Below are 21,652 nucleotides of genomic sequence, written 5' to 3'. Positions count from 1 at the left end.
ATGGTAATTTCTCCAAAGTGCTCTTGGGCATCACGTTTAAACTGGAACCATTATCGATGAGCACCTTGGCTACAACGTGGTCCATACACTTGACCGATACGTGCAAAGCTTTATTATGCCCTCTCCCCTCGGCAGGGATCTCTTCTTCGGCAAAAGCGAGATAGTTGTTGGCGGTAATATTATTAACAAGCCCTCCGAAGCCTTCCACCGAGATATCTTGGGCCACGTGGGCCTCGTTCAAAACCTTTACAAGCAAAGCCCGATGAGGTTCCAAGCTCATGAGTAATTCCAACAGCGAGACCCTGGCCGGGGTTTTGTTGAGCTGCTCGATAACCTTGAACTCGCTCTGCTGAATTATGCGGAGAAACTCACTGGCTTCCTCTAGTGACACCTCCTTCTTGCCATAACCATCCCTTTTCTCCGGAGGACCTTTCGCCGGAATATCCTCGTTCGGAGTGTGGGGGGTTTTATCATCTTGTTCTTCCACCACCTTTGCCTTCCCCTTGACATTCGTGGGCTGAATTGGTAGGTCGGGGGGGCGCAAATACACGACCGCTGCGGGTCACACCGCTCAGCCCCGTGAAATTGGTTACTTTGGCCGACAATGAACTGATGTCGGTGGTTTCTTCTTTTTGTTCGGAGGTGTGTACTTCTATGGGACTGCGTGGCTATTTTGGTATGGGAAAGGGACAGGCTTAGGTGCCAAAGGGTGTCGGGGATTTTGTGAAGCTGCGCCCTTGGTGAAATATATTACCAAAGGTTTGGGCTTCGCAAGACTGCTCTCCTCCGCGGACTGCATGCATATATGCTGCTCTTCTCTTCCCTCACTGCCGACTTCTAGTCGACCTTGATCTATCATCCGCTGTAACAATTCCTCCACTTCCAAACACGTTTCCATGTTATGCAGCTCACCGGAATGCAGCAAACTAGAATCCTCCTTATGCCCACCATGGGGAATTACACCTCCCTTTGGTAGGGCCTCAAAGATAAACCTCCTAAGGGTTGCCACATCCTTTAAAGGTTTAGACCGGCTGGGCCTATCTGACCCAATGGCGTTAACCGCCCCCCCTCCATGATTGGCGAGGGGGTTGGTTTTCACGTTGGGCCGATCCTCTTGGAACGTCAGCCATCCAGCATCTATCAAATGTTGGACCTTGTATTTAAGGGCCAAGCATTTTTCAATGGAATGCCTCGGGGTATTCCCATGGTACATGCAAGTTGCGTTAGGATCATACCACTTTGGGAAAGGGGGTTGGAAGACCTTCCCGGGAGTTATTACAGCCAGTTGGTTGGCAATGAGGGACGGCAGGAGGTCTTCATACGTCATTGGGAGTGGGGTGAATTCTTGAATTGGCCTCGGGGGAAAGTTCATCATTGCGTTGGAATTGCCGGTCGGGCGAGTCGTGGTTGGAGTTGGAACCTGGGGGGCCTCCCTCTGAACGGGTGCCTTAGGCTGCATGGGTGCTGAATTAGAGGAATTCTCGGCGTGAGTCGAGAAGCTCAGATGATGTTGAGCGTACTGATGCGTACCATGAGATGTCTGCGGGGGTTTAACCCACGCGGGCACCGAAGTGACGGCGTGGGCATCTCCCTCCTTCCTTTTTGCCCCAGTTGTTTCGACCCTTTTAGCATTGGCACTTGTAGAGGAAACATAATCGAATTTTCCTCTCTTCAACCCTACTTCAATTCTCTCCCCGACGAACACTAGGTCCGCGAAGCTGGATGGCATGTAACCTACCAACTTCTCATAGTAGAGCACTGGCAAGGTATCTACCATCATAGTAATCATCTCTCTTTCGACCATGGGAGGGGCTACTTGTGCTGCCAGGTCTCTCCACCGTTGTGCGTATTCTTTAAAGGTTTCCCCTTCTTTCTTAAACATATTCTGTAACTGAGTGCGATCGGGAGCCATATCCGAATTATACTGATATTGCCTTAGGAAGGCAGTAATCAGGTCCTTCCAAGTATGGATACGGGAAGCTTCCAGATTAGTGTACCAAACTACCGCGGCTCCGGCCAAGCTATCTTGAAAAAAATGTATTAATAGCTTCTCATCCTTAGAGTGTGCGCCCATCTTGCGACAGTACATTTTGAGATGGTTCTTGGAACAAGTCGTCCCTTTATACTTGTCGAAGTCCGGTACTTTGAATTTTGGGGGGATAACAACATCGGGTACCAAACAGAGATCCGTCATGTCTGCGAACGGATAGTCACCAAATCCTTCCACGACCCTCAATCTCTCCTCAAGGAGATCGAGTTTCCTCCTTTCTTCAGTTGCCGGGAGCGGTCCTTCCATGGACAAAACTATTGGTTGTGCCATGAGGTTGGGCTGAGGCAATGTGTTGGGTGCCGGCCCCTCGGGGATCGGGGGATAGAACTCGACATCCCTTCGGGCATAGTCTTGAGGATCTTCGTGGACCTCTTCGGGCTGTTGAGGAGGCTCCCCTTCAAGGATGGGAGAAGAGATATGACCCGCATCATCTTGCATGACTGGTGGAGAGTAATTAGGCGGCAATCCATAAGGGTAAGCCGGTCGGTTGTATCCCAAATGGGGGTTGTTGTTGTGCCCCAGTGTGTTCCTTCCTCGTCCTAGCGTATTTGGGGGAGGATGGTGCACGGTGGCTAGGAGAGTCGGATCTGCTTCGGCAGCCGAACTGACTGTGGCAGCGATGGCCACGTTCTTCTCCATGAGTTGCCTCATTCCTAACATGACCTCCATCATGGAAGCCATTTGTTCTTTCAGAGCCGACATGTCGGCTTTCATCTGTTCCTGTATCTCCTCTTGATCACCCATCGTTCTAGATTTGGATCTGGTGCGATAGGGATGCCTTGTGGCGTGTTTAGTTATGGTGTTCTTCCTAGAAAAACCAAACGTGAGGAGTAGGCAAAAAATTATGAATGCATGTTTAAAGATAAAATGCAAGAGTGATTTGATTCGCATCAACTTTTTGGAGTAGAAACATGGGATAAACTCATTTCATTCAAAAAGGTTATGTCTAGTCAAGATTTGAGTGACAATACAAATTCCCTAGCGGTTCCTAATTATATGGGCCATTAAGTCTATCATATGCTGACAATAGCTGAGAAGTCCATGGATTTCCTCGGGGGCGGAGTAGATGTCCGCCATTGCTTTGGCCTTGGCTAGCAATCGGGGAAGTTCTTGACTCCAGTTCAAGGTAAGAGCAAATCGGTCCATCCACATGGTTGCCTCTTGGTGTTACGAGTCGATCACCCTTCCTCTAGCCTCCTTCTCTGCGTAGACTTGGGCATACTCATTCGCCACCCTATGCTCGTGGGCTGTGGCTAGGCTTAGTTCTTCTTGATACTTGGTGATGATAGCTAACATGTTGGTCTCTGTCTCGCACAACCGCTGAGACAAACTTCTCTTGGACCTCGAGCAAGCCTTCAATTCATCTTTCAAGATCAAACCGTCTACTCGCGATTGGTCCCTTTCTTCTCTTCGGAGTTTAAGTTCGCTGTTACTGCCCCATAGAGCCCCTCGGAACTTGTTCCGGCCATGTTCATCCCTACGGGCCCTTTTGGTCTCATGTTCCAAAGCCTTGGTGGTAGCCATATTTACATCTCTCAGTTCGGCATTCTCCTTTCGGATTTTAAGAGTTGCAGATTTGAACCTTTCTTTGACTGTTTGAGCTTGCTTGAGTTCTGTCCTAAGGGCCTGCACCTCTTCGTCTTCCTCCGGTGCCTCATCTTCCTCCCTTTTAGTGGTTCTCAGACTTGGGAGCCAATCCAAACCTTGCACGTGGGCTTTCAACCACTCACGGTAGCCACCGATGGGCCCATTGTTACTGCCTCTGAGTTCCTTGTCTTTCTTTTGCAACACCTCCCATGCCTTGCGGACCTTCTGAAGTGTCTCCACATTGGTCTTATTGAAACATCGTGAAATGACAGGCACGATCTCTTCCTCTAGTGGTGCTCCTCTCATAGGATAGCCAAGTTGTCTTATAGCAAGAATGGGATTGTAGCTGATGCAACCCCTTGTCCCCATCAAGGGAACATTTGGAAATCCTCCGCATGAAATAAGAACTCCGGTTCTTCCTTCCTTCCATCGAGGGAACCAGTTGGCAGATGCTCCTTCTTTGCTTGCTAAGAGTTGATCCCAATTCGCCCTTCCTTTCTCTGTGCATGAACGGTGGCTTTCTAACGGGCAAGCATGCCTCACTTCTTGGCGAAAAAGGTGCGAAACTAACCATACATAAAGAGCTGGGGTACAGCAAACAATCCTTGTATTGCTCTTTTCACATCTTCGGTCGAAGGTGTTGTATAGATCGGCTAGCATAGCGACAACCGGGCTTTCCTTGTGGTTATGATAGGCGAGAAAAGCGTCGATTGCTGCCAGGTCCACCAACCCATCGACGTTCGGAAAAAGGACTCCCCCGAAAATCAACAGTGCGAGAATATCTATGAACGGGACCTACTCGCCTTTATCTGCCAATATTCTTGCTTTTACCTCTAAATATTTTCTCGGTATTCCGACCACCCCATTTTTGACTTGCTTCCTGTGGTCTAATTCCTGCGCCGAGATTTGGACTATCTTTGAAATTCTAGCTAATGAGGGATAGAACCCTGTGAATAGGTATGGTTTCCTCCCCCCTAGAGGGCATCCTAGGATCTCTTCAAATTCTTCCACCATGGGTGATAGCTGGAAGTCCCCAAAGGTGAAGCACCTCAACGGCTGATCATAATATTGAGCGAGGGAGGCAATGGCCTATGTAGAGACTTCTATCATGGCTAGGTCCCAGATTTTACCATAAGCTTTGCGAAAAGCTTGCCGCTGGAGCTGACCCATGAACTGCCCTAATTCTTTTAGACTGGTGATCCCTAGGCTCTTGACCTTGACTTGATAGAATCTCTTTTTAAGCGAAGGCATTTGACTTGATCCCATGTTTTACTAAAGTGAACAAAAATCGGTGCGAATCAAAACCCCAACATCTTTCATGGGTGGAATGGATGAACGCATGAGGAAATGCATATGACACGAATGCAATTTATGAACACGGTAGCCCGGGAAATTGTCTCTTTCTTAGATACAACATCTTGGGGTAGCAAAGTGCCCGACGTATGTATTAAAGAAGGTGACACGGACCATCCTTTGGTTTTCCAATGTGCGTGATGCAAATGCGAAAGGCGCAACGCGGGAATGTACAGTATGACAATATTCACAAAATATAAGCAAAAGGGTACGTGACACTTATGCATGGCAGTGTGAAAAATGGCACGCCGCGTGTCCGCTCCGTGCCCCTATTCAAAGGACCTATATGGGAGGGAGCTAACAAGGCTTTTAGTGATAATTCCCAAGGCGGTCATATCTCTCTTGAAGGTCTCTAGAGGTATCATCCCCTTCGAAGAACATATTGCAGCAGTAGGGACCACTAGCAACAATACATTTTCAAAGAGGAAAACTCTAGATGAGGGTTCACTGTAATCAAGCAAGTCAGAGACCTAGCATGATCACAGATTCACCTCCACTCCTTATGTTCCCATGAACCCGGGTATAGGGCCCTTTTTCAACTCACAGTGTGTGCAAATAGTGTTGGTGTTTGTGTGCATCAAATGAATAAATATTTACCTCATGCATACATTTTAAAACGTACTAAAAGCAACAAAGAGTTTATATACACAAGAACATAAAACAAATAAACGAGAAAGTCATGATAAAACATCGCACAAGATTAAATGGCCTAACTCTCGAAGAATGATCCCCAGTGGAGTCGCCAACTGTCGCAACCTACCCTTCGGCGAGAGGGCGACGCGTGACTCGCGGGTGCGTGTTCCAAGAAAGGAATACGCGCGGAGTCGCCACCAACGTTTATTTGAGGGAAACGTCAGAAAAACCAGAAAAGACGTGATCTATGAACTTTAAGTGAAAGGTTCAGGAGTTGTATTTATGCACGGGGAAGGTATTAGCACCCCACACGTTCGTCACAAGAGACGACAACCTTTAATCAAATGTGCAAATATGACTTCAATTTTTATGTTCCCTTTTACATTTTTATTTCTTTTTGTACTTTTTATTATTATTTTTTTTATCTTTTTGCGGTCGACGAGGGTGTTTCCCTTGCTCCTACATATTCCTTAATTGCGATAAGGAAATCAGACCTACGTAGTTCTTTGTGAACAAAGTGTTTGGTTAAGTTGTCTTTATCCTTTTTGCAAGACATGTTTTTATTGAATGAAAGGTCATTTAAGGCATCGGACCATTAAACAAACTTTCGATTCTTTTCAAAAGAGAGAAGACATTAAGGCATTGGACCATTTAATGTTCTCTTTATTTTTGAAAGAGGAAATATAGCTACATGTTGATTTTAGCCCTTTTGAAATTTACACTTAACTAATAAAAGCGGGAAAGACCATTTCAAGGCGTTGGACCTTTGAAAATGGCTTTTTTAGGTGATGAGAAAAGTTTTGGTTTTTTATTTTAGCCTTAGTTTCACTTTGGTTATTAGTCGGTTCGATTAAGAAAGAAAAATCCCAAAGAGAAACGTCCGATTGATTTTTTTTTGCTTATTTTACTAAAAGATATTTTTTATTATTATATTATTATTTTACCTCTTTTTGGTTTCCAACGTGGTTATGGCATGACCGAACGGTCGGATTTCATTTTAAACGAAATTAACGGATATTACAATTCAAACGATCGGTGGAAATTTATTTTATTTTTGATTTAGGCGAGAAAATGACTTAAGCAAATGACTGAAGCACATCAAAAGGGGGTACGGAAAGTAAATAAAACGAAAATAAAAAGCACGTAAAAACAAATGGGGACCACCACGGGTACATAGAATGAATTGAAAAGCTCGATTTGGAAACTTACCCGTTGAAGACCGAAGAACGATGACGAACGAACGAAGAACGTCGAAGAACGGCTGGAGATCTTCGCGAAAATCCCCACGAAAACATTACGGAAGCGCCTCGGCTCGGATTTTCTTCACGGAACCAATTTTTTTCCCTAATTTCAAGTGATTCTTGAATTACCAGGAGGGCTGAACGAAATTCTTCTTCATTTCTCCCCCTATTTATAGCAAAATGGGGGAGATGCTTGCCACCCAGCTCGCCCAGGTGAGCAAGGTGACTTACTCCAAGTGGGCCTGGTTTCTATTTGCACCCCCATTTTTGCTAAATACACCCCCTACCTTTTTTTTGTGATTCTTTTTTCGTAAAGTTACGGAAACTTACGAATTTCGTAACGATACCTGTTTTCTTTCCGTAATGTTACGGAACCTTGCGGATTACATAATCATCCCTTTTTTGACTTACGGAATGTTACGGAACCTCACGAATTGTGCAACGATGCTTCCTTTTGAGTTCCGGCATGTCACGGAACTTTTCAAATTGCCTGACAATGGGTGCCAAGTACCTCCAAATGGTTAAATGAAAGTTGCATGCCACCAAGCAAAGGTCCCCGGACAAAATTAGGGTATGACACTCTTGATTCTTGACTTGAGTCTTTGGCATCATCAAAATAAACTTGGAAAGCTTTGCTTCCACAGCCTTTACCACCGAAAATCTAAACTCTCCAGTGCCTACTATTAGGGTTTTATTTCACATTTGATTCAATTTATAGGCCAAGTGTAACCTAATCATGATGTAGTAACTAAACTATCGTCCAGGTTGTCTATCAAAGGAATAAAGGAGGAATTTCATGTAATTATTCAACTAAGAACTAGGTTTTTGTATTTTTGTTTTATGATTATCACTAAATAAATAATATAAACTAAATTGAAATAAAAATTAAATGACAATAGAAATACTAGACTTGGATGGTATGTCGATCTTGATGAATGAATGTCTAGGTTTGGACTTGGAATTCTCTCGATTCACCATAACTTCACAATTCTCTACTCATCTTTCTTGCTCATCCTTAATTCACTAATGTATTCTACCCCAGCTCCCACATGGTCACATATTCTAAATTATTTGCCCGATACCCAATCCCTTGGACATACCGACACAAGCAATCAACATTAATGGTCGAGAATTAGCGAGGCTTAACAAAGATTATTCTATCTCTAGAGATAATTCCAAATAAGTACTTGATTCATGTTCGGTTTCAACAAGGCTCGCCAAAGCACAAGTCAATTCCTGAATTCATTTATAAGATGACCAATCAAATAAAAACATTAAGTATGGAAATAAGTAAAGAACTCAAGATGAAGTATTGAATTGATAGAATTAAAGCGAAACAAGGTTCATCATTTCCTCTCCTAGGTGGAAGGAATTGCACTCATAAAATTAATACAATGAAACCTAGAGTGTCTAATGGAATAATGGAGGCGTCTAATAGGTGGAAGTCTAAAATATAATTCTAAGAACTACTCAGAACTTCGACACGTTACAATGAATTCCTAGCCTTTTATTTATAGAATTGTAGTTAGGTTTAATTAAGGAGATAATCACAAGAAATTACAAACAAATAATATCTCTAATTAATTCAAGTAGTTAACATCTTCTTCAGCTGATTTATCCTTGAAAAATATCTTGCTCTTGATTTTCCTAGCTTTTTTATCTTTAATTTCCGCAATTTCTCCTTCGAGAACTTTCTATTGATTTTAGGCCTCTAGAGCTCTAACGCTTAAGCAGGCTCCTGCCAAAATGACCTATTTTTGCCTAAAAACTATAAAAAATTCATTAAAAATAACTAAAACATAAAATTTTACCTAAGACAAAGTAAAAATTAAATTTAAAGCAAATTTGATTCAAAACAAGGCCTAAAATTAACTAAAATGTCAAATAAACGTCATAAAATGCATATGAAAATCTAGTAAATTTGACATTTATCACCTACCAAAGAGCTTGAATAGTGGAATCTTGCGAATAACGTACGCTATCACACCCTTCTGAGTACATTATCTAATAAGTTGTTCGATGTCTACTACTCCTACAAGGAAGCAAAGAAGATATGGGAGTCCCTTGTTCTGAAGTACATTGTGGAGGATGTGGTCAGACAGTGATTGAGGATAAAGACATCAAGGTGATTGAGGATAAGGACATCAAGGACATCAAGGTGCAAATCAACAAGTGATTGAGGATAAGGACATCAAGGTGCAAATCAACAAGTACTACAAGCTGTCGGAAGACCTAAAGGCAAAAAGCATAACCTTACTTGATGAATTCATTTATGAGCTTCTAACTGAGAAGCTTCCTGAATCCTAGACTAACTACAAACAATAGTTGAAGCACAGGCACAAACAAATGTCACTACCAGACCTTATTACTTACATCATCATTGATGATGCCAATAGAAAGGAATGTGTTGTTGCAAGGGCCAAAGCGTTATCTGTCAAGGCAAATATGGTGCAAGACAAACCCCCTCAAAAAAGGTATGTCACAAAATTGATCACAATAAGAATAAGACTAAAAAAAATAATTTTCCACATGCTTCTGCTTCTAACCCCACCTTTAAGAAAAAGGGAAATTGTTTTATTTGTGGAAATTCAGGACATTATGCACCATAGTGCAAGAATCGAGTGATGAGAAATGATAATCCTCCTAAAAGTAGGGCTAACCTGGCAAAAGGAGATGACATAATTGTTGTGGTCATTTCTTAGGTCAATGTTGTGACCAATGTGAGTAAATTGGTGGTAGACTCTGGGGATACCAGGCACATATGTGCTGATAAAAATGTGTTTACCTCCTACACTGCTATGAGGGATGGAGAAGAAGTTTATCTAGGTGGTTCCAAGACTACACCTGTTCTAGGAAAAGGAAAGGTTTTTCTCAAGCTCGCATATGGGAAAATGTTGGCTTTGAGTGATGTGATACATGTTCCCACCATCAAAGTCAACTTGGTCTTTGTAGCACTGTTGGGGAAGGTTAGGGTGAAAGTGTCCTTTGAATCAAACAAAATTGTTATGATTGAGAATAATGTATTTGGAAAGGGATATTGTGATCAAGGAATTTTTGTACTGAATGTTTCTAAAGTGATTAATGGAAATGCAATTACTTCTGCCTACATGATTGATTCCTATGATATGTGGTATGCTAGATTAGGACATACAAACTCTGCTTATGTTTTTAAATTGCAACAACTAGGCTTAATCAACATGCATGATAATCAAACTAAAAAATTTATTGTATGCATTGAATCAAAGTTAACTAAAACCCTTTGTGCTTCTGTTCAATGTGAAATTGAATTGCTTAACTTAATTCATTCTAATCTTGTTGATATAAAACAAACTATGTCTAGAGGAGATAAGAGTTATTTCATAACCTTTATAGATGACTTCTCTCGATATACTAAATTTTATTTGATTAGATATAAAGATGAAGTGTTTAACATGTTTTTGTCTTATAAAGTTGAAGTTGAAAATCAATTAAATAGAAAACAAAAAGGATTATATTGGATAGGAGTTGTGAGTACACTTTGTTTAATGACTTCTATGAAAAGGAAGGTATCCATGAGGTAACCCCACCATATCCACTTGATTCAAACAAAGTAGTTGAAAGGAAAAATAGGACCCTTAACGAGATGATGAATGTTTTGCTTATAAGTTCCTCTACACCTGATAACCTTTGGGGGGGAAGCCCTTTTGACTAGTTGTTTTTTACAAAATAGGATCCCACATAGGAAAACAAGAAAAACACCTTATGAGTTATGGAAATGATACAAACCAAACTTGAAATAATTAAGAGCATGGGGGTGCTTAACCAAAGTAATGTTGTCTGATCTTAAGAAAAGGAAAATAGGACCTAAAGATTGTATGTTTCTTGGCTATGTAGAACATAGTGATCCCTATAGAATTCTTATTCTCAAGAGTAATGTGCTTGATTGCAATACCACCATAGAAACTAAGAATGCTGATTTCTTTGAGGACATATTCCCTTTAAGGTCTTGTGCTAGTTCTAGTACCAATACTAGTTTTAAGCAACCTATTGAGAAAAACTAAAAAGGAAGAAAGAGAAAATTCGGAGGGAGAAATTTGAATAAGAAAAAGAAGGAAAAGAAGAGTTTGTTAAAAGACAAAAGAACCAAATTTTTTTACATGTGTTTGATAATTGTTATGCATACTTGGTTTTTGCACTTAAATTACATAGCTATTATCCCATCTTTTCTCTTTTAATGCTCATTTGATCCAAAAAGAAGGAATTTGGTTTCTTTTGAATTTTTAGCTTAAGAATGTTAAAGTTAGTGAAATTTACCGTGTTTCACTTTATTTTGTAAAGTTTTGGTACATCAACAAAGGAATAAAAGATGTGTGAAGAACTAGAGTAGCTTGCTAAGCGCGCCAGTGCACACTTAGTGCGAAAGACCAATATGGAGGAACACGTGTCAAACATCAAGTGGTTTTCTCAAGCCAGTTGTACCGTGCATGTGTGCTCAACATGCACATGTAGGCTTAGCACGCTGTGACTTAAACTAGATATACTATGCATATGTGCTCAACACATACATGTAGGCTTAGCACACCGTGACTTTTTGAAAAGCATGACAGTGTAATGTTTTAAGGTGTTTTACAAGGGAGTGCACTGTTCCATTGGGGATTTTCATCTAAGGCATTTTTCTGAATACAAAATCCACTTTGGGAGATCTTCTTCTTCCATGTTCTCCATTTTCTTTGTTTCTTCTTCTTGTTTTGGGTCTCTCATGGCCATGAGAGGCTAACTTATTCATTGTTGGGGGCTTGGATACCAAAAACTCTGTGATGTAATGATCTTACTATCCATTTAATGTTATTTCAGTATTATTGTTTCCTTTATATGTTTATTGCTTTGTTTATGGTCTGACCACCTATATACATGTATGTTATAGGGTTTTAATCATTGGGAAATGTTTTTACTCTAAGAACTTGAAGGAACTTCTAAGTAACCCATATCTAGGGATGGAATAGTGTTAGTTACCCTTATTTATGCATCTTTATTCTTAAAATAAGTTACTTGGTTTAACTTTCTAAGGGACTAGGAGTGAAATCAAGTGATTTAGGCTCTTTCACTTGAGGGATCGAGGTTAAAGTAGATTAGTTGGTGAGGATAATAGTTGGAATAGCTTTAAATGGTGAAAAATCCTTTACATAAAATCAAGAGTATTTTCGGTAAGCTAAGCACCTAACACTTCCACAAAATCTGCACCAAGTTTCATTTTCTACACCCAAAGTGTTTGTCTTTCTTGTCTCTTGGATCTTGTCCTATTTTTATGTCTTTTATTATTATTGAATTTTACATTTCTACGCTTTTGTCACAACCTACCCTTCGGCGGGGGTGCGAAAAGGCCAAAATGGATAGGCCGAAGCATTTGTCTCCTAGGGAGAAAACGAGCGGAGTTGCCACCAAGGTTTATTTGAGGAAAACACTATAAAAACCAAAAATGGGTTTGCGAGTGATGTGCCATTATTTTCTCCTATTTCTTAACCCTTTTTGCACCATTTTAATTACTGATTAGTCTTAATTGTCAAATTAATTAGGCAGTTTTATTATTTGGGCCCATTCTGCTAATTTGATGTTTTTAATCTAATTTCAGGAATTAATGAAGCATTGGGCTTGAATCCAGAATTGGGCTTGGACTTGAAGAGGACAGACTATTTTATTCTACAAAATTAGATCTTATCTTATCTTTATCTTATCTAGATATTATTTAGATTTGATCTCATCTAGATATTATTTCATCTAGATCTTATCTTATCTAGATTTGATTTGATTTTATTTATGGGCTTGGATTTAAAACAGATTTGTAAGCTTTGGGGCTAAAAAACTATATAACAGCACCAAGGTTCTAGTTTAGGCCCTCTCTCTCTTCCCTCTCTTTTAATTTCGTTTTTAGTTTTAGGCTTTTCTGAGACACTTTTTCGTTTTGCAATTCCAGTTTTGACTTTTCGTTTTAGCAATAAAATTCCGTTCTTCAATCTATAATTTCGTTCTCTATTGATTAATGGAAGGCTAAATCTCCAGCGTTGCTTTCTCTTGAGGATCAAGCACAGTTCTCTTTGAGGTTATATTATTACTGTTAAATTCTGTTCAGTTTTTCCTCTTCACTAATTACTCTAAATTTGTTGCTATTAATTCATGCATGCTTAGTGCTTGATTAATTGTCTCTGCGCTTAATTACGTTCATGCTTAATGATCGTTTATGATTAATTGGTGTATGTGTTGCTTAATCACATAATGAATGCCTTATGTTAAATTTCTCTTAGTAATTTAATTTAGGGTTGGATTAAGTAGTTGAACTGATAAAGGATAAACTCTCGTAACCTAGGATAAGAGACTTGCTTGTGAATCAAGGGGAAGCAACGTGTTTTAATTCTGATATTTTCTAAGTCAATTTTACTCACTGTTTAATTCACAAAAACAAACAAAACCCCCCAATTCGTTACTATTTTCCTACTATTTGTTATGAACGTTTGGTTGATCATTGCTTGTTGGGAAACGACCTAAGATCACTTCTAGTTACTGCATTTTAATGTTTATTTGATTCGGGTACAGCCTCGATCAACGAGTTTTGAAAATGAGGGTTTGGGAGTTGTTTAAGCACGGGGAAGGTCTTAGCACCCCACGCGCCCGTCACAAGGGACGGCAACCTTTAATCGAGTGTGCAAAATATGACTTCAAAATTATGTATTTTCCCTTTTTATATTTCTTATTTTTTTTTGGGTTGACAAGGGTGTTTCCCTCGCTCCTACGTATCCTCAGGTGCAATGATGAATTCAGACCTACGTAGTTATTTAAGTTTGAAAGTTTGTGTTACATTGATTTTATGTTTTTTTTGAAAGATTGATTTTAATTGCGAACAAAAGTCGTTTAAGGCGTTGGATCTTGAAACAATGTTTTAAACTTTGAAAAGCGGAGAGAATCGTTAAGGCGTTGGACCTTGAAATGATCTTTTTGATTTTTTTTGAAAAGATGAGAGGGTCATTAAGGCATTGGACCTTGAAACAATCTCAAATGATATTTGATAAAATGAAATTAGTTATGAGTTGGTTTTATCTTGGTTTTTGTTTATTAACCTTCAATCTTTTTTTAAAGATAACTTGCAGCACTAATGATCGGTTAAAACCTACTTTACAAAAGAAAAAAGATTACCGATGATAGAAGAAGGAGATGAAGATGCACAAAAAAGGAAAGAGGACCCCTAAGGGTGCATAGATCGTATTCAAATCCTTAAAACAAAAAACTAACCGGATGACGAACGAAGAATGAACGAAGAACGATGTAGAAGTTGATCACGATCGTGATTCGGCAATGCTTCAACTTCATTTTCTCTTCTTTCTTCTTCTTCTCTCTTCTTTCTTTCAATTCCTTCACTTCTGGACCTTTCCCCCTCCCCTTAGCCTCCCTAGCATGCCTATTTATAGGAAAAAGGGCACTTAGGGTCATGGTAGCTCGCCCAGGCGAGCTGTTACTTAGTGCTGAAGCAATGAGCTTGCCCAGGCGAGTTGGTTTCTTCCCCATGAAGTTATTTGGTGGCCCAGGCAAGCCAGAGGCTAGCCTGGGTGAGCCAGAGTTCAGAAAAATGCCTGAAAATGACCTTTTTGCCCCTCCCCTTGGGTATATTCGCATTCTTGATCAAAACATTAAATGATCATCTGTTTTGCACTGTAACTAGCGTTTAACACCGTAAGTCGACTAGCAAGGATCAAAAGATCAATAAACGATAGTCCCCAGACAAAATTAAGGCATGACAGTTGCCCCTCTTTACTTATCTTTTATTGGAAATAAAAGGGAAGTAAAGATAAGGACACTAATTTCGTTTGAGCTATCTTGCTATTCGACCGGGCAACTGGAAAAAACCAAGGAAGTGAAACCGAGAAAACATGAGGACATTGAAGTTCTGTAGAGTGGAAGACATCTGAAGTTTTTCTTTTTTTCTTTTTCTTTTTATTCTTTTTTTTTCAAAGCATAGAAACAGAGGATGTCAAGTCCTATGAAGCACAAACAAGGACATTGAGTCCTATAAAAGACGTTGAAGTCTTTGAAAGCGTAAATGAATGAAGACATTGAAGTCTTTTGAAAGGTAAATGAAGACATTGTCGTCATTTGAAAGTGTAAATGACTAAAAACATTGAAGTCTTTTGAAAAGTAAATGAAGACATTGTCGTCTTTTGAAATGTAAATGAAGACTTTGTCATCTTTTGAAAGTGTAAATGACTGAAGATATTGAAGTCTTTTGAAAAGTAAATGAAGACATTGCCGTCTTTTGAAATGTAAATGAAGACATTGTCGTCTTTTGAAATGTAAATGAAGACATTTTCATCTTTTGAAAGTGTAAATGACTGAAGATATTGAAGTCTTTTGAAAAGTAAATGAAGACATTGCCGTCTTTTGAAATGTAAATGAAGACATTGTCGTCTTTTGAAAGCGTAAATGACTGAAGACATTGAAGTCTTTTGAAATGTAAATGAAGACATTATCGTCTTTTGAAAGCGTAAATGACTGAAGACATTGAAGTCTTTTGAAATGTAAATGAAGACATTGTTGTCTTTTGAAAGCGTAAATGACTGAAGATATTGAAGTCTTTTGAAATGTAAATGAAGATATTATCGTCTTGACAAAAGACTCTGATAGTCTTTGAAATGTAAAGGAGACATTGAAGTCTAGACAAAAGACTCTGATAGTCTTTGAAATGTAAAGAAGACCGTGATAGTCTTGACAAAAGACTCTGATAGTCTTTGAAAATGTAAAGGCAGATGCTCGCTTCCGACAAGTGCACCGGATCGCACAAGTAGTATAAAACGGTAAGAACCGAGTATCACTCTCGGGGAACTTGTGTTATTTGGTAAGCTATTTCAGCAAATAGGTGTTTGGTGTGTAAAGATAAGTGTGAATATGAACAGGTGTGTAAACTATCTGTGCAAAAAGGAAAATCACGCGAGAGAAACGATGTGTAAAAACAAGTAGAAAACATGTTGGCGTTCCTAATAAGTGCCTGATGCTAAAAAGATATTCTCTATCTAACAATGCTCATGTGTTCCTATGGTGTCTCCTGAGATACTAAACCCCAATTCCTCATGATAGTTTAGCCTAATCCTGATCAAGCATCATCCGCAGATTCCTCTTGTTGGACTGAACTCAACCAGGACCGCATTAAGACACACATACACAACTAAATTATCGCACCCTGATTCCTCGTGATAGTACGACAACTTAGCCCTATACTATCAAGGACTTTAGAATCAGACCAATTTCCACTGTTGAATGACCCTAACAAAGCATGCATCTACGTGATCAAGGTAAAAGTATACTGGAGTAAAAAGAAGATAGCACAGAGAACACACAAAAGCATCATTAAATAGATAGAAATATATTTACATCAGGTACCTACAGGGAAGATCCAACAGAGGATTTAGCTTTCCATAACCAGGAAGCCTTCTTTACAACAAAGAGAAGAACAAGATGAAAGATTGCAAAAATACAAGTGGTGAGGATGTCTCCTTCACCTCTAGGATCTCACAATCACTCACAAACTCATCTCAAGCTCTCAGAACGACTCCTACTTCAAGCTCTAGTCTCTGCAGATCTTCACACAACAAAATGAGTGATGCCATGGATTGTTACCAATCGCATGCACCATTGAAGGATGGCAATGGATTGTTACACTTTGGTATATGACCAAGTGAAGCTTTCTTGATTTAAGGTCATTGAGTGATGCCATGGGTCTGTTGATCCCACTGAAACTTGATGACACGGACTGATCTCGAAAGAATTTATACAACAAAGGCAACCCTTGGATTCAAAAGGAATCCTAAGGAGTTTGCATGAGCGACTAACATCAGATGTACCTTACTGTCCCAATTGTCTTTGGGAATTTTCCACGAGCTCCTGGTCAAATGAGTTTTCTTCTCAAATGTGCAAGTACGAACCTCAGGGGATTCTCTTTTTCTTTTTTATATATTTTTTTCAACAGTCACAAGCGTGCGTGGGTTCCATTCCAGAATCCAAACTTAAAAGCAAAATTAGTCATTCCTTGATCCACATGGGCTTTATTAGGCTTGTAACGTGGTTAGGGGTAAGAGGGCTATGAAAGAAAGGATTAGAGAGGCTTAATGAGTGTTTAAGGGTTACATTGAGTAAGAACCTTGAGAGCATTTCTTGTACCTTTTGTTCCTTTCAAATCTTGGGTCGGACTCTATTCCTTTTGTCTTATACATTAATCTTTCGTTGCACTTTTGTGCCTTTCCTGTAAAATCTGGAGATCTTTGTCTTTTTTTATTCACTCGCCTTTGGCGGATTTTATTTTCTTTTTCTTTTTATTGTTGTCCAACTTCCTACATGTGTTGTTTGCATTGCTCTTCCTATCGGTTTAGCGGTGGTTCCTACTCAGGGTTTGTTTTTTGCTTTTGCTATTTTTTTTTGTTGTTTTTAGAAAACAAATATGCTTTGGCTCAGAGGGGGTAGCAAGGGATAAATTTATGTTTGGGATGTTGAAACATGGTCAAGTGTCATTTCAAATATTGACTTAGATCCTTTGGTAGTTTGTATTTTTGGGACCAAACCTCTGATAAACACGCTCCTGATTGTTGTTTTTTTTTTTACCTTTTTATTTTATTTTTTATTACCCTAATTTTTGCCTAGGTCGCCTTTCGGGTTCTCGACCTACCGAGTAAGAAATTTTGATATGCCCCTAGGTTCGCTTGAGGCTCATGCACGGTGTCTCTCATTGCCCCAGTGTAGGGCTCTGAGGTATCTATTGCTATTTTTTTGTCATGACCTTGTAGCAAGGAAAAATGAAAGAAACTATGCAAGCTCTCGAAAATGAATTTTCAAGAACGAGAAATATTGAAAGGATCGAATTGACAGATTAAGTCAAACTTCTAGTGAAAGTTAAATAAGCAAAGAAACCAACAACTTACATTCACATTCTAGTGAAAGTTAAATAAGCAAAGATGTAATTGTGAGAGAATGAGATAAGGACATCAAATTTATCCATATTATTAGCATTGTGACTGTTGTTTACAGTAATGACATAAACTTGAAAATCCTAATGAGTCATTGGAGACATCTAAGAACAACCTTTAAATTGCTCCATGCATAGTGTCGCTTGCCAATGTCAGAATTCACAAGCGATTATCTTCCTCAAAATTTAGCCAGCCTGCATCTATCAGATTTTGCACCTTATGTTTCAGGGTCATACAATGCTCAATGGAATGCTCCAGAACTCCTCCATGATAAACACATGCTGCGTTCGAGTTGTATCCTCAGAAAAATGGAGGTTGAGGAACCTTGGCTGGGGTTATGGCTACCATTGCATTATTGAGTAGATATGGGAGTAAGTTAGCATACGACACCGAAATTGGGGTGAATTCTACAATCTTCTTTTCTGGAAAATTCCTTCCCCGGTGGGTGTTTTGGTTGTGTTAAGGGTGGTGTTTGGTATTGGATGTGTGGCAGGCGAGCTTTGTGGCTGATTTAGGGGTGGCCTTTGTGGATGATTGAGCGTTCTTGGTTGATAGGGTGGTGGGTAATGAGGAGGGTTGATATTGGCTAAGTATTGATATTGTTGAGCTGGTGGGAAATTTGGCCATGTAGGAACGAAAGTCCCAACATGGGTTCCTCCTTCCTTCTCATTCTCTCCATTTTCCCCAGGCTTCCTATTCATCAAAGCAGGATAATCAAATTTTCCTCTTCTCAGACCCACTTTGATCCTTTCGCCGACAAAAACTAAATTGGCAAAGCTTGAAGGTGTGTAACCCACCAACTTCTCATAGTAGAACACTGGTAATGTGTCTACTATCATTTTTATCATCTCCTTCTCCGTCATTGGGGGCACTACTTGAGCTTCCAGGTCCCTCCACCTCTGGGTGTATTCTTTGAACGACTCATGATCCTTCTTGCACAAGTTCTGTAGCTACATTCAATCTGGAGCCATATCAGAATTGTACTGAACTTTGAAGTGTAATTCTCAAATGATCAAAGTTACAACAAGTGTTACACATGCTTCTATTTATAGCCTAGGTAGCTTCCTTGAGAAACTTCCTTGAGAAGCTTCCTTGAGAAGCTTTCTTGAGAAACTTCCTTGAGAAGCTTCTTTGAGAAGCTTCCTTGAGAAGCTAGAGCTTAGCTACACACACCCCTCTAATAACTAAGCTCACCTCCTTGAGAAGCTTTCTTGAGAAAATTCCTAGAGAAGCTAGAGCTTAGCTACATACACCTCTCTAATAGCTAAGCTCACCTCCTTGAGATGAGAAGCTAGAGCTTAGCTACGCATCCCCTATAATATCTATGCTCACCCCCATGCCAAAATACATGAAAATACAAAAAAAGTCCCTACTACAAAGACTACTCAAAATGCCTTGAAATACAAGGCTAAAACCCTATACTACTAGAATGGCCAAAATAAAAGGCCCAAAAGAAGGAAAAACCTATTATAATATTTACAAAGATAAGCAGGCTCATACTTAGCCAATGGGCCCGAAATCTACCCCAAGGCTCATGAGAACCCTAGGGCCTTCCCTTGGATCTCTGGCCCAATCTACTTGGAGTCTTCTCTATCCAATGCCCTTGTAGGGTAGGATTGCATCATTCCCTCCACCTTGGAAAGGATTTGACCTCAAATCCTGAGGTTCTTCATACTCTGGGCTCCTTCCCTCGACACCTATAAAAAGAACAAAAACATATGTATTAGTGGTGTTTGGTATGTTGAAGTAAGGTAAGGTTTGAAAACCAATTTCCCGGGCATCTTCCCATGAAGGAACATGGTTCCTCACCAACTCAATGAGTGGTGATACAAGTATAGAAAAGTATGGGACAAACCTTTTGTAAAAGTTTGTTAAGTCATGGAAGCCCCAAATTTTTCTTATACTTGGTGGAGTGGGCCACTCAGGAATGACCTTTATTCTCTTAGGGTTCATGGGAACCCCTTGATCACTATATGAAAAATTAAGAAAAGTAATGCAATAAAACATACCTTTTTCTGTGTTTTCATGTTGATTATTCCTACCAAAAAGTATGACAAACCTAAGGTGTCCCATATGACTACCTAAGTTTGTAGTGAAACTAAAAATAAGAACAAACCTACCTAATGAGTCCCTATGTACACAAATCATGAAGATGTTGGGTGCATGAGTGATTTTACGAAAGAGGGTTGTAGCACTCAAAACATTCATCATACCACCTATTTTAGGGATTTGGTGCCTAATAATACCTATTTTGGGCACCAACAAAGCACAAAGATTTAAGCTTTTCCGAACCAAACCCTCATCCAACAACTCCTTTACTTGAGGAATAAACTCAAGCCCAAGAGGTGTGGCAATGCTAGCAAGTGTCTTTTTACAAAAGAGAAAATGTGGAGGTTGTCTAAGAGGGGGAGTTTCTTTAATGTTAGTCTTTATTATAAAATGAGTGTCCTTCTTAGCTAACCTCTTGTAGGAGACACTTACCTCCTTACACTTCTCTTTTACCACTAATGGTTGTCCTTCTTCTTGGGGGTAGATTTCTTCACTAGATTCTTCCCCTTTTGCTTCTTCACTTTCACTAGAGGAAGGTGAAGTAGTTGCCTCATCTTGGCTACTATAAATGTCTTGGCCCCTCATAATCATGGTTTTCGTGGTGGGGCATTGAGAATTAATGTGTCCTCTTCCAAGACATTTAAAGCACCTTATAGAGCTAGTCTTCTCTTGCATACTAGCCTTAGGGGCTTGCTTTTCTATTGTCTTTCCCTTATCATCTCTGGGCTTAGAAGGTGTCACCCTTAAGATGCCTTAACCTTGGCCTTTCTTTGCATAAGAGTGAGAGCCATAAGATTTTGAAGTAGACTTATTTTTAAGTTGTTGCTCTACCCTTATTTCCCAATCTAAGTTAGCCTCTACATTGTCCTTCCCATGGAAGTATGGGAGGTTAATGTTAACCTCTTGAGGCTGTCTTTCCTTTTCTCTCCTACGGGAGTGAGGTCTAAGATGTGACCTATGCCTTCCTTCGTAATAGTCACGAAGTTCTTCACTTAGGCTTTTGCAAGAGTTATGACTACTATAGGAGGCATGCTTTTCTCTTTTCATTTCTTTCATTATTTTTCTTCTTTCTTCCTCTCTTATTTTTTTTCTTTCATCTTGACTTATTTCTTCCACTCTTTTTTTCCCTTTTTCTTATCTCTCTTGTTTTTTTTTCACAACTTAAGGGATCTCAACTCATCTAACATCTTATACAAGGGGTCCTTAGGAGTAAAACCCTCACCATTAATACTAGATGAAGAATGAAGACTCATGTTGGTTCCTAAGTTGTGGTTCTTTCTTGTTGGGGGTTTGAAAACAAAAGGTAAAAGAAACTATGGTTGAAACTAGCCAAAATAAACACTAAAAGAGGTGTGAGAGATAGGGTAAAAACTAATTGGTAAAAGGCAAGCTATCTAGGCGATTTGACAATGGAAGGTAAAGGAAATAAGCTATGAAAGTAAGCAAGAAATTAAAGTGCAAGAAATGTAAACTAGGCGAATCCTAAGAGTGTTTGGATGACCACATTTAAGGTTCCCAACAAAACACTCACTATCCTAAGGGAAAATTGCCTAAAATTATTACACATAAATGGAAGTAGGGTGACCTATTGGAGGGTCCAACTTACTTCCAATTAAAGGTCTTTTTGTTATAAAATTTTAAAGCAAAGCAAATTGCCAATTACAAAATTACAAAAAAAAAAGTCTTCAATTTCGGTGGCTATTCTCTCTGTGGTGTTTCACTCAATTTGGAGTGCTTCTTACTGCAATAGCTCTTAAGGTGGT

This window comes from Glycine max, chromosome 2 (assembly GCF_000004515.6).
Source record: "Glycine max cultivar Williams 82 chromosome 2, Glycine_max_v4.0, whole genome shotgun sequence".
NCBI lineage: Eukaryota > Viridiplantae > Streptophyta > Magnoliopsida > Fabales > Fabaceae > Glycine > Glycine max.
Note: the sequence above shows the minus strand (reverse complement) of the source record.